This window comes from Antedon mediterranea, chromosome 10, assembly GCF_964355755.1.
Source record: "Antedon mediterranea chromosome 10, ecAntMedi1.1, whole genome shotgun sequence".
Classification (NCBI taxonomy): domain Eukaryota; kingdom Metazoa; phylum Echinodermata; class Crinoidea; order Comatulida; family Antedonidae; genus Antedon; species Antedon mediterranea.
In genome coordinates this window covers 23,858,236-23,872,255 of record NC_092679.1, presented here as the reverse complement: position 1 = coordinate 23,872,255, position 14,020 = coordinate 23,858,236, and the positions used below count along the sequence as shown (strand labels likewise).

Below are 14,020 nucleotides of genomic sequence, written 5' to 3'. Positions count from 1 at the left end.
GCCGAGAAGTTTATTGATGTACTACGCATGCGCAAGTACGTGTGAAAAGATTGTATATTTAGGGCGTTATAACGCCGTAATTAGGGCGTTATAACGCCGTAATTTAGGGCGTTATAACGCCCTAATACGGCGTTATAACGCCCTAATACTGCGTTATAACGCCGTATTATTATAAAATAATTGTTTTCTTTGGCGGAAATCAGCCACCGTACATACGTGACATGGACCTACAGTAGAATCCTTTCTTTATGATGCGCGTCACAATACCTGCACATGCGCACATTGAGTTGAAAGGAGTAACGTATAGTTAGATCCTACTGTTGGACGACGAAAATCGAAAGTTCTCTAATTATTCAAGATGGATTAAATTCACAGATACCATGATTTTGAAACTTAAAAGGTCACACTCAGCAAAGTGGCTAATGCTATGACTTATCAGTATAGGCCTATATTTAAAATCTATCTAACTAGCTTTAAGAATTCTATGTTTATATTCTGGTTGTCAGATGATGTAGTCCGGCCATGTTTTCTTATGGCCAGAAAACGTGATCGATTCACTATTTGTGTACGATTGGGATTCAGCATGTCGCTATGTTTTATGCTAACCCTAAATTGTTCATACGACTGGAATGACACGAAGCAAGAGCGTTCGTTATGATGTTCTCTCCACAGTATGTCGAAATTGTTTTCAATCAGCACTGTCGGCTCAGTATTCTGAAATGAAAAAAAACCCAACAAATTAGGATATACTATAATATGCAATGATACCCCGTCAAGTTATTATCATGAATGTATTGCCTGTCTATAGAGGAAATATAACTTTGAATCGACGCCCTCCCTTAGATGTATTGTCCCTTTGACTAATTAAAAAAAAAAAAAAAAAAAAGATTTCGAAAAAAGTGGGTCAATGAAGTATCATAATATTTATTAACTTTCACCAAAAATTAATCGACAAAAAAAATCATTTAACTGAAATACAGACGTTTTTGTTCGAAAAATAACTTTGTCTTCCAGTCAAAGTTCTAGATATTCCATATCCCGTAATGCAACGCGCCTGTGTGGCTACTCTGTATGCATAATCATAAAACTTCCTAGCTATCTGTGAAAACACCTTCTCAACCGTTACAAGTTGTAAACAATCTTAATTAGCATATCATGCATGCATACTTGTGGTTTGAAATCCTTTGTTTACTTTCGCTAGCGACGATTTCTATCAAACTAATTTACCTGTTAATTACGTAAACTAGTTGTTTTTGGCTCGAATTTTCGACTTAAAGTGAATAACTTTAATATTACTTTGATATGGCCAAATTAAATTTGAATATTTTGACTTAAATTTTTTGTGTTTCAAGGGACAATACATCTTTAAATGTAATTGATACACTACATTTAGTTCCATGTTGCGCGTGTCGACAAACAAGTATAAAGCTTTGTCTACACTATCAAATTAGTTAGACAAAAAATATGGTAGTGATATGACATCATCATGTTCATATATGGGCACATTACATGTTTTTGTCACATAATGTTTAATAGAGTAGACAGAGCTTAAGTTTACAAAGAACTTTCTTCAACCAGAGAAGGATCACAAGCAATAAACTGAAACATGAAAAATGAGAGATATTTAGAAATACAGTAATTGAAAATTTAAACCTGGCTTACGTTTCTTGCCGATATCCTCCCCTTTCGGTCCATAGATAAATAAAGATTTGAATGCAGTCCATGAATAATAAATAAATTTGGTCCAAATGTGAACGTTGTCAGACGTACTGAAATAATAACAATAAAACTTAGTGTAAAAACTGTTATACGGCGTTTTAATGAATTTAGTAATTTAGTAATAATGAAGTAGTAATAATTGTTCTCTTCATTTACTTTTATTTTCTATCTTTAATACTAAAAAACGACTTCCGGTTGACTATTTTGTCTTCAAATTAAGGAATTTTTATGTAAATCATTTTGCAATCAATATTTTGATAAAAAAGAATAATTTTACGTTACATTAAAGTTACCTATTAAAGAAATTGCACCTATTGTTTCAATATATTATTAGTATACATAACTAACTAAAACGATTGATAATTGTGGTCTGCATTAGGAAATGTGAAATGTCACCAACCATACTTGTCTTTACAATCAGTCGTACCACTAACATGTCCATTAGGTCCAATTCGAAGAAAAAATCCTGTTCTTGATAACAACTTGATTTCAAAATAAACGTTATCATTTAGGAACATGTCTGTAAGGTTTGAGTGTATCGGCGTGTCTGCAGGGTAGTTAAAATACTCGTTAAACGATTCCTCACGAAGCGAACTGTTTACGGTTGTTTGGAAATTTCCATCATCCATTTTAAGGCAAAACACAATCCACAACATAAAACATTTATGCACTGCAGACATATCTTCTTTGAGTGATCTAAATAATTTAAGAAAATAAATACAATTTATATATCCTTGACCTCGAAATTGAAAAAGGAATCAAAAAGTAGAAAAAATCTTTAAATTTTGTAACAATAACTTAGTAGAAAACGACGGTTTTTTTTCTACAATTTCCTTTATATAATAATTTAAGAAAATAGTTACTTTTTACTTTAAATTCTCTACTGTTGAACAATTTCTTTCTTCATTATTTATGTCAAGTAAAACATTTACAGTATTTCAACCTTTCTAAGTTCATATACTTTGCTTATATAATAAAAAAAGAAAGCATTATTTAACGCACACACAGAGGCATATGTATTAAATGTCCTAGACAATGCTCAAGGAAAGAAAGTATTTTATAGTATCTTTTTTTTTAAAAGAGTTACTGGTATCGTACTTTGGCCTGGATGATCAAAGTAATGTCCTTAAAGAGTCAGCCGACACAAATAATATAATCTCGATTAAACATAAAATATTCAAGAATATGCATAGAATTTAGGAAAGACACAATTCTTCGTTAAAATTGCTTTATTATACAAGTAAATCTACAATGTCGAATTTGTTATTAAATCGACCACTGATAGTAGGAGGAAAAGGTTGAGGAGTGGCAACATCACTCATGATTTTATTTTCCTTTTATTAAAAGCTACGATGTTCGTGAACAGAATATACGGTATCTATGGTGTGAAATTACTCTGTGATAACGTACGTGTGTCTAAAAAAATAACTGAATTATTGAATGTTTCAACATATATGTTTATTACTTCCCATATAATTTAATACTTTCAAACATAATATACAGTGCATGACATTAAAACAATATAAATAACCCGGATATTAAATCGTATTATATGATTTGTAACATTTATTAAATAGTTATTTAAAAAGTAAAAAGAAAAAATACAATAATTAATTGAAATGAATGTTGAATAAATGATCCTTGGTCAAACAAGAAAGATACAAAATAAAAGCATGTACAATGCGCCAAATATCTAATAAAAAATAGTTTAGAGTTGCACATAGGCGTACATAGGTGCAGTACATACAGTATAATATTATTATGAGAGTTAAAACGATCGCAAATATGATATTAAAATGATACACACGTTATAAAACATATTAAAATTGTTATCTATATATAAATTTACGTAAGGGCAAAATTCGGTAAATCGCGCGTTATTTCTAGAATGTTTACTCGATGGTATATCAGTTGGTTAGAATCTCGGTACTGATTTAAACCACCAGATGTAACCCTGTTTACTAATTAAATTGAGTTAGATAATTAGTTATTGACAATTAAAACGAATTTAGGTTGAACGATTTGCCCCAAATAGGGTGTTTTCCGACCGTAGTATACACTGTCTAATGGATGTCCTCTTAAAAAAATACATGCACACAATAATACGAGGATGCTTCGTATTTTCCTATCTCCTCCTACGATAATTGTTTTTAATAGCTGAAAAACAGCTCGAGTACAGTATCATAATGTTGAAGACAGGCCGATTTTCTTTAAAAAATACTATTTTGATAGATTTAATATACGTTTATACAAATGTATTGATTTGCGATGAATGGAACATTCCAATCTCTCAGACTCCCAGTTTGTAGGTAAATTTATGAGCCCTCCATGGTTTAACACAAGTATGTACATTTATGGGCCTTTTGAGACTAAACTTAAAACTGAGATATAGCATTGCAATACCTTGACAATTGTAAATACTGTATGAACCCTTTTTGGTCGCCATTTGAATCGAAATTTTCTTAATGTGAATGTGGTTACTGTTTATTGTATTAATTAGTAATTATAAAAAATATAAACATTGTAGTGGTGTATCGTTACATGTACTTTACTATTTTAATCGACTATACAGGCACAGTTTTAGTTTTTTTGGACTCATTTTAAGACAAGTTTCTCCTTCGGAAGTAGGCCTAATTCCCAGTGTGCTAATTTTAGTTGACTACATTTAATCATCGTGTCTATTTATTCGTTTCTGAAAACGACAATGTATTTATAGTCCTGCAGTACGTACTACATTTGAAATCGCCAGTTATTTTACGCTGAAATTACTGTGTATTCTATTCGAGAACCATCTGTGGACACGACCTAGATGGTACTCGAGCGAAGCGAGCGTACCATCTAGTGATGTTAAAATTACCATAAATGACTAACGTACTTAGCTTTAAATATGTTAATGTTGTAGCACAATCGCAATGTGATTTCTTATTATATAATACAAATTGTAATATTAATCCAAATATGTTACATGGTAAACTAAGGCAGAATGGAAAGCTTACAGTACCTTTTTAGTCGCGTGCAACAGCTCACTATGTTGGTCGGTTGGTCGGCCGTTCGGTCGGTTGGTCGGGCGGTAAACACTAACTTGAGCACGCGACTGCAGCTATGTATGTGAACTTGTTAATTCACAAATAAATTGGAGGAAAAATGATCCTATACGTATCCTATATAGTAAATGCATGGTCCATGATTGTCCCAAAATTGTGACAGCAACATCGGTCTTGACCTCTTATTGAAAAGATTAATGAGCCTATACATTAATTATCGATAAAAATATTGTGGTACTTACCTCCTAACAAAATTTGAGCGCACCAATACAGTTACATAAGAAGCGTGAGGTCACTCTTATATTTACAAAATCTTGTAAAATTACTCTGTCGATCACCAGCCGGGAGCTATGTTACGCTATGTTGGCAGCGAATCCAGATACCATCCATTCTATAAATCAACCTGCTTACAACTGAATTTATTGTCAATTTCCCATTTGATTGCTCAGCTTTTACTTTTTTTATGTTGTCATAAAATGTTTATTTTATCTGTATTTACTTGATAAGTGAGTTTCCAGTTTAATATATTTACTATTTTTTCATAGTTCATTAAATCTGTTATGCATACATTTATTTAAAAAAATGCTAGTAAAAATTTATAATAAGATGTATCTATATTATTTTCCTAATGTTAAACTGATTTTCGTTAATGTAAATGATTTGCAAATTTGTAGAATTTCTTTTACATAACGGCGTTATGTTTGCACATTAGTGGATTAGGCTATGAATTTGCACATGTTTTTTTGTTTTTGTTTTTGCACAAATGTGTTTGCTTGCATAATAGGTATCTTCTGAAACAAATTTGCATTACATTTTATGTAACTTTCACTTGCACGTGTTTCATTATTAAAATGTAAGAAATGATCAGTGTCCAACTTACGTAATGTAGAAAATTATATAAAAGTTTGATGGCCTTCATTCGTTTTTGTTATATAAATGTTATTAGTTTTTAATACCAGCACTATTCTTCTATTTTTATCGTTAGTTATGAATCCATTTTTTTAAAACCTGATTATCAATATTAAACAAAAAATGTAGTACGGTTTTATTAATTGACTCAATGATATTATAAATCGATCATTACAAGTTTTTAATATTTTTTTGTGAAAATGGATTCATAATGATTATGAATTTTGTGACCGATTTACTAAAACTATTATTGGATTATTCGAGGTCATCTCCTGTGTAAAAGGGAAATACATCCCTCTTTTATACAACACAACTAAATGAAAAAAAAAATGACTGGAATTTATCAACCGTTTTACACTAGTATTAATCATTCAAAGAGTAGGGGGTTACCCCGGTGAACTGGTTCACACAATAGCCCCTGTATCAGGGGGATTACCACCTATCTGATAGGACAGTGATTAATTCACTATTGGTAATCCTTGGCCACATTGCCTAAAGACATAAAATAAATAAATAAAAATTCTTTTTATGTAAATACATACTCATTGATTGTTTTTTGCTTTAAAAAATATAATTATCTCAAAGAATATCAAATGTTATTTAACACTTTTAGGCAGCCAATATCTGTATGATATAATGCACAATACATAAATATGATGATATGGTAGAAAATAAAAAATGTATGTGGTACGGGCAATTCCCACAAAAGAGAGAAGAAAGCTTGAGTTGCGCTTAGTGGAAACCAAGCTTAAAGCTCTGTTTACACTATCAAACTAGTTTGACAAAAACAAGTTTAATGTGCCTAAATAATGATACCGTAGTGATATGACATCATCATGTCCATATAAGGGCGCATCACATGTTTTTGTCACAAAAAATGTGATAGTGTAGACAAAGCTTTAGAATATGCTCCTATATACATAGTAAGGCATGAACCATATGATGGATTTAAACTCCTCCATGATTTTTAATGTTCGAGGAAGCCTATTCGAGTCGGATGCAACAATGTTTAATGATGATGTTTTCAACAACGACGTTTATGGTTGACATACAGTGTCATCAAGTTATACTCACTTTTACTTGGAACAAGTCCAAGGATTGTTAATAAATTACATAAACTAGATGGTACGCTCGCTTCGCTCGCGTACCATCTAGGTCGTGCCCACAGATGGTTCTCGAATACACAGTCATTTCAGCGTAACAAAACTGGCGATTTCAAATGTACAATACGTACCGCAGGACTATAATAATACATTGTCTTTTACAGAAACGAATAAATAGACACGATGATTTATGTAGTCAGCTAAAATTAGCACCCTGAGAATTCAATTACTTCCGAAGGAGAAACTTATCACAAATGAGTCAACATTTTTGATTTGGACTCATTTAAAGAAACCTAATTTGTGTTTTGTATGTAACATTAGGGTTGAGGGATGGGAAAGCGGATAGGTACAAAGAGGAACAATTTTTAAATATATTCTTTATCCACTCAGTAACGAAATATTTTTTTCATGTTTTATAGGCCTATAAATAATATACCTTTAAATACAGTAAAACATTTGCGATTTAATACTTTGTTAAAACTGTCACTGTCATAATCGATTGAAATATTAAAGTACATGTCACGATACACCACTACGACGTTTATATTATTGGTAATTATTAATTAATACAAACGTTGAGAAGGAACTGTCAGTATAAAGTTTATTTGTATATAATAATGTGTTTATATATCTAACAGTAGAGCCTATCCACAATCTCAGTAATAAAGTTTATTTGTATATATTTTTATATTACATCTAACAGTACGAACATTCACAGTAAGAAATGTTCGATTCAAATGAGGACCAAAAACAGTTAATAGGTATTTACAGTACAGTACTGTCAAAGTATTGCAAGTTTATTCTCAAAGGGCCCATATATTTATATACCGTACCGGTATGTGTTAAACCAAGGACTCATCAATTTACCTACTTGTGTTAAACCAAACTTAGAGATTGAGATGTTCCATTCATCGCAAATCAATACATTTGTATAATCGTATATTAAATCTATCAAAATAGTATTTTTTAAAGAAAATCGGCCTGTCTTCAACAATATGATGCTGTACTCTAGCTGTTCAACCGGTTTTCAGCTCTTAAAAACAATTATCGTAGGAAGAGATCGGAAAATGCGAAGCCTCCTCGCATTTTTGTGGCGGGTATTTTTCAAGACGGACATCCATTAGACAGTGTATACCACGATCTGAAAACACACCTATTTGGGGCAAATCGTTGAACCTAAATTTGTTTTAATCGTCAATAACTAATTATTGAACTCAATTTAATTAGTTAACAGGGTTACATCAGGTGGTTAAAATCAGTACCGAAAGTACGAACCAACTTTATACACCATCGAGTAAACATTCTAGAAATAACGCGCGATTTACCGAATTTTGCCCTTACGTAAATTTATATATAGATAGTTTAGCAGTAAAACATAGCATAGATAGCTTAAAGTCTTGTAAATGAACATGGGTTGTATTGTAATATTATTGTTAAAGTAATAACTTTAGCAATGTTTGTCATTTATAAAAGATGGTTAAAATAAAAAAAAGTATATCATTCAGGAAAAGGTAGCACATTTAAGAATGTTTTAATTAATTGTTATGTTATTGTTGGAGATTAATTGTAGGCTTATTGTCTAAAAATGGATTTGAATAAATCAAAAGAAACGAATTTAAGTGATGATATTATTTGTCAATTATGTTATTTAATTGTCATAAAATGGCATTATTATTAGTAATAGTATTTATGTTGCACTGTATATTGAACAATAAAACTATTATTTTTGGAAAGGATAATAATATTAAAGGTATCAATTTCTAAGAATTTAGTTATTATTATGTGATTGTGAAAAATAATTTTACTATCATTAATATTTAAAATGGTTTCGAAAACAAAATATGTAAACATACATAAGAATATTAAATAAATTGAAATGAATATTGAATAAAATGATCCTTGGTCAAACAACAAACAGATACAAAATAAAAGCATGTACCGTACAATGCGCCAGATATCTAATAAAAAATTGTTTAGAGTTGCACATAGGCGTACATAGGTGCAGTACAAACAGTATAAAATTATTATGAGAGTTAAAACGATCGCAAATAATGATATTAAAATGATATACACGTTATAAAACATATTAAAATTGTTATAATGTTAAAATTACCATAAATGCCTAACGTACTTAGCTTTAAATCTGTTAATATTGTAGCACAATCGCAATTTGATTTCTTATTCTATAATACACATTGTAATATTAATCCAATATGTTACATGGTCACTAGACAGAATGGAAACTTACAGTACCTTTTTAGCTCACTATGTTGGTCGGTTGGTCGGCCGTTCAGTCGGTGGGTCGGGCGGTAAACACTAACTTGAGCATGTTGTCATAAAATGTTTATTTTATCTGTATTTCCTTGATAAGTGAGTTTCCAGTTTAATATATTTACTATTGTTTGATCTTCACTTTATAGAATTACTGACACAGATACGTCTTATAGTAAACGTGAGGACAATGGTTTCATGCCAGGTGACACGGTAACAAGCCCATTCATTCTATAAGACATACCCGCAGTTTAAACAAACTGTTATACAAGTTACTAGTTATATAAGTTATATAATATGTAGAATCATTATTGTAAGTCAATTGATTGTCTTGGTTCTAGTTATATAGTACAATGATTACTATACATCGAAATAATAGTATATAGATCTAATAAGCATACAAAAATAATAAATACTCCCTTAAACAATTATTAAAACATTATTGGGTTTTGTTTTGTTGTATAGGTCAATTTCATCATAATTAATTTAATATAACATGATAAGAAACTACCACAGTTTATATAGAACAAACCGTGTTTCTGATTAGATTTGTTTTTTATTTACATCTAATTAAATTAATATTAATTAATTTATAACATGTATAATTTAAGTTTAATTATTTATTAATTGTGTATCATAACAATTATGTTTGCAGTTTTTTACTAAAAGGAAGTACACACAGGAGACATTCTCTCCATTCAACAAATACAAAACAGTATAATTATATGGAAAAACAACTATATAAAAATAAGCTTTAATCGTAAATTATTGCCGAATGGTAAAACCAAAAAACCATTCAAAAAAGCAGTGCTCCAACTTTGGACTCAAGTCAAAAGCGGATTAACAACCTCGTATGAAACGCCGTTTACGCATATTTTAGCAATGATTAAAATTATGTCGATGATAAAATTTGCAGCATAGCCCACGTGATTAATAATCCACTGGATATAACAAAAATGATAAACTATAATTTTTAAATGACATACCAGCATATTACATTCTTCAAATTTTAAGCCTGGTGTGAGTAAAAATCGTATAATTACATAAGGGATTTCCTTGTGCCAATACTGTACTCAATTTTCAGTATTTAATGAAAACAAAGTTCATTAAATCTGTTATGCATACATTTATTTAAAAAATGCTAGTAAAAATTTGTAATAACATGTATCTATATTATTTTCCTAATGCTAAACTGCTTTTCGTTAAAGTAAATGATTTGCAAATTTGTAGAATTTCTTTTACATATAACGGCGTTATGTTTGCACATTAGTGGATTAGGCTATGAATTGGCACATGTTTTTTAGTCGCGTGGAAGCGACTCTATAGTTCACTATGTCGGTCGGTCGGTCGGTCGGTCTGTCGGTCCGGTATCAATTCAATTCAATTCAATTCAAATAAACATTTATTTCTTTCATTCATATTTGAGTAAAAAACATTATAATTTCTGATATTTTATATATAAAAAATTTTTTTTAGAGATATAATACAGTAAATCATAATGTATAAAAAAAAAAGATGATTCAGTTATATACAAAATGAAAGAGGCAAAAAAGAAAGTATCGATCAATTGGAAACAAAAATCCAATTGAAACTTGTATGTTGGGAAGCCATGTAAGAAGATTATATACTTATATATATAACTGTAAACATATAACTACACATACACACACACCAACCGTAAAGGAAGCAATTTCGAAAAAGTTTCTAAAGTTAAAAAAATATTACAAAATAGAGAAAACAATTAGTTATAATTTGAAATAAGATATTTTTTAAGTTTAAAAGAGAACATTTTGCTAGAAGACGATGATGAAATTTCGGGAGGTAGATTATTGAATAGTTTAGAACCACTATAGCGAATGTTATGTTTATTTATTTATTTATTACCATATTTACTGAGGGTAGCCTATCCAGTTCCTAATAGAACTGATCATTCAGGGCCCTCGATAAAACAAACATACAGTACAACACATAAAATATTAAATATTCAAATGACATAAAATATATTAAAGGCTTAAAAATTTACAATGATAATATAAAATTCATATAAAAGTTAAAATCGTTGACAGATAAAAATATATATATATATACATACGAACAATATTAACTGGAAATAAATTGTTTAAGTTCACGTTTAAAGGAAATAACATTTTCAGATTGTCGAATGATTTTAGGAATCATATAAAATACATAGGCGCTTTATAACTGAAACATTGTTTAAAAATCTCTAAAGAAGGTCGAGGAATAATATAATTACAATAAGAGATGGATCTGGTAGTAGGTCGACCTCCGGGATGAGTCCTGGGTAACATGCGACTGATGTAATCCGGAACGGTATTGATGGAAGCCCGATAGGCGAGACAACCAAGTTGAAACTGATAAAGTTGAGAAACGGATGAGATAGAAATGGTGTTATCAATAAGGTGGGATGGGGTATGAGGGTGAACTTTCAAGATAACTCTTTTAGCTCTATTTTGAAGTTTCTGGACTTTAGCAACGAGTGGTGCCCGTGAGCCCCAGAGAGAACAACAATAGTCAATATGAGATAAGACAAGAGCATTGTTTCATTTTAGTTAGTTTAGGTTGAGGAAGCTGAAGGTCCCGTGATGCTCTTGTGTTATACGAATGGATTTCAGAGTTAGTTAAAAAATTACAGGAAAAGTTAGAAGGCAGTTTGGAATTAATATGTTCATAAACGAAAATGCATTGTTGGAGTTTATTAATATCGTGCACAGTTAAGAGTTTAAGGTTATAAAAAAGGATATTAGTATGAGCAAGACGTGAGTTACCCGAGATAAGACGAACAGCTTTCTTTTGAAGGACGTGTATTTTATTAAGATTTGAGGGGTAATTATTGGCCCATACAATGTTACAGTAACTAATAAAAGGAAGAATAAAGGAACAGTAAATATTGCGTAAAATTTGAGACGGTAAAAAGGAAGAAAGACGATAAAGTATGCCAATGTTTTTAGAAATTTTTAATTCAATTTCTTTTATATGATTTTTAAAATTTAGCTCTTGGTCAATTAAAACACCTAAAAATTTGGTTTGCTTAACATGGGGAATTACTTGATCACCAATCAGAATTTTATGAGACTCGTCGGTCAGTTTTTGATGACGTATTCCAAACAACATAAAGTTGCATTTACTTAGGTTTATTGAAAGTTTATTCACATTAAAATAATCATTAATATTAATTAATTCTTGGTTAAAAGTATGAAAAATTGATTGAAAGTTAACACTTTTATAAAATAAAGTCGTGTCATCTGCATAAAGATAAAAGGTAAGGATATGAGGCGTTTGGTAAATCATTGATGTAAATTAGAAATAAAAGAGGGCCAAGCAAGGACCCTTGGGGAACACCACAGGTAATGGGCTTAAGATCAGAGGTATGATTGTTAACAGAAGTACATTGAAATCTATTTGTGATTTTGTGCACTTCTTGTTCGGTTACAGGTGAAAGAAAAATTGAGTTAGGAATAGGGGGATGTAAGAAGTGATGAAAAGTTTTATCAGAGTCATTGTTTATTTTTCCAGCAAGGTTGGGTCCAATATTTGTAAAGTGGTCATTGAATAGATTAAAGGTTCTTTTATTAATTTTCCATCAGCTAAAAGTTCAATATCGGCAGGTGCATTTTTATTTGACTTAAGAAGAGAATTGATGACACGCCAGGTGGCCTTGATATTGAACTTAAGCTTAGTAAAAGTTTCACAAAAGTAATCCAATTTAGCAGTTTTGAAAAGGTTGTTTAATTTATTTCGATAACGCTTATATTTGGATATATTAGAAAGTGTTGGATGGCGTAGACTTTTAGAATAAAGTTTCTGTTTGTACAAAATCTAGGTCAAAAGTCCATCGGTTATCCATGGTTTAAGTTTTTAACTTTAGCTTTGGATGGTTCAATTAAAGGAAAGTGTTTACTATATAAGGTGGTAAAATTATTAATAAATGTGTCATATGCCAGATTTGTGTCTTGCGTACTCACGACATCATTCCATGGAAAATTTGATAAATCATTACGAAAATAAAGGATATTGTGTTTACTAGTATTTCTAAATTTAAGATTGGTATTGATTACTCGCTTACTCGGTTTATTTGAACTGATGTCGATTCAAGATCATTAGTGAAAATGTTGTCAATTAGGGTAGCGGAATGTTCGGTGATGCGTGTCGGTCTATGAATAAGCGAAATGAGAGAATTGTTGAAAAGACAATGAAAAAAATCATTAATATTGTGCATTTTAAACTAGATGGTACGCTCGCTTCGCTCGCGTACCATATGGGCCTGTTCGTAGGGGTTGAAAATACCAGCTTATTCCCGATTTCCGTTCGCGTGATCCAATTAACTTTTGCCTCAGCTCAGCTCAGGCTACAAAAAATTCGAGGCAAAATGTTCACCAAATTTGCAGGTTATTTCAGCGATAATCCAATTATACTCGGCCTTCGAGGATTAATAAATCTCCGATAGAGGCAATGTGTCAAATTTTGACAAACGTTCGCTGCCTAGGCCCGTCATTTCTCCTACGAAGCTCTTCCATACACGCTTCGAGAGCGATCGTCAGCTGGTGCTGTCCTTGTTGGTGTAGACCGCTTAGTAGGCCTAGCTGGTCGGTGGTGTTTCCGTCGTGTAACATTGGGCTCAAATTCTTCGTCAATGAGTAAAATAATGGTCGTCAGGAGAAGGCATATTTCGGCAGGATTATCGGCGTTAAGAGGCATAAGGTTTGTCGCAAGGATAAGCAGTGTAAAAGGTAACAAGTAATTGTTATTGTAAAGAAAGATCGCGTGTAAAAAATATAATAGAGAGCTTTCGCTATCTCGATCGGGAACGAGCCGCCGAGAAAGTAAGGGTTTTTTGAACGAGTACGAGATCGAGAACCGGTAATTAATGCTGGTTCTCGTTCCCGATCCGAGATAGCGAAAGCTCTCTATTAAGGCTGGTTTCCTGTCGACGTAAGAAGTCGAATTTTGCAACGA

The 14,020-nt window shown here is 31.3% G+C and overlaps 1 long non-coding RNA gene across 1 annotated transcript; it reads right to left on the bottom strand.

Moving 5' to 3' along the window:
- Positions 1 to 222: 222 nt before the first annotated feature.
- On the bottom strand, positions 223 to 2,405 carry LOC140061016 (uncharacterized). Its single transcript, XR_011847391.1, has 3 exons — positions 2,120 to 2,405; positions 1,663 to 1,769; positions 223 to 714 (listed from the first exon to the last, which is right to left on the bottom strand). It is a non-coding gene; the product is annotated as an uncharacterized lncRNA (long non-coding RNA).
- Positions 2,406 to 14,020: the final 11,615 nt, after the last annotated feature.